Source organism: Nelusetta ayraudi, unplaced genomic scaffold (assembly GCF_046127955.1).
Source record: "Nelusetta ayraudi isolate G7.1 ecotype Tasmania unplaced genomic scaffold, CSIRO-AGI_Nayr_v1 ptg000165l, whole genome shotgun sequence".
NCBI lineage: Eukaryota > Metazoa > Chordata > Actinopteri > Tetraodontiformes > Monacanthidae > Nelusetta > Nelusetta ayraudi.
The window spans coordinates 704,253-705,000 of record NW_027466215.1 but is presented as its reverse complement, the minus strand read 5'-3'; positions in this window follow the sequence as shown (position 1 = coordinate 705,000).

The following is a 748-nucleotide window of genomic DNA, read 5'->3' as shown; positions in this document are numbered from 1 at the left end:
TATATTTCTGGCTAAATGTCAGGTGGGCGAGAGGGAGGGCAGTTCAGGGAGCGGCCGTCCATCCATCAGCATAGGGAATCGGATTAGCAACCACTCTGATTGACTGCAGCCGCAGCCAGTCAACCTGCAGCCAGCAGCCCCCCAAACACACTTAGCAGCCCCCGCAGTTCATCAAGGGGTCAAAGGTCACATTCCCTCGTCCCACTGTAGCATTGGGGTGGGGGGCTGGGGGGGGGGGCAAAGATCTGTCGTAACGAGAAACAGTTAGAAGGAGGAGGTGGAGGAGGAAGAGGAGGAAGAATAGGAGGAGAAGGAGGAGGAGGAAGAAGACGTGGAGGAGGAAGAAGAGGAAGAAGAGGAGGAGGCGGAGGAGGAAGAAGAAGACATGGAAGAGGAGGAGGTGGAAGAAGAGGATGAAGACGTGGAGGAGGAGGAGGAGGAAGAAGAAGACATGGAGGAGGAGGAGGAAGAAGAAGAAGAAGACGTGGAGGAGGAGGAAGAATAGGAGGAGAAGGAGGAGGAGGAAGAGGAGGATGAGGAGCAGAACTGGGAACGGCAGCAGCGCTGGAACATTAATGATAATAAAAATGATTCTGCTGCTGCTGTTGCACTCAGGAGAGAACATAAATCAGCACACAACGAGTGTTTCCGTGAAAAAGTTTGCGGGCGCAAAACTCTGAGCAGAATCACCGTCGGCGACGCCTGACGTCAATTTATTTCCACTTTGCTTCTTGTTAATTATCGCGAG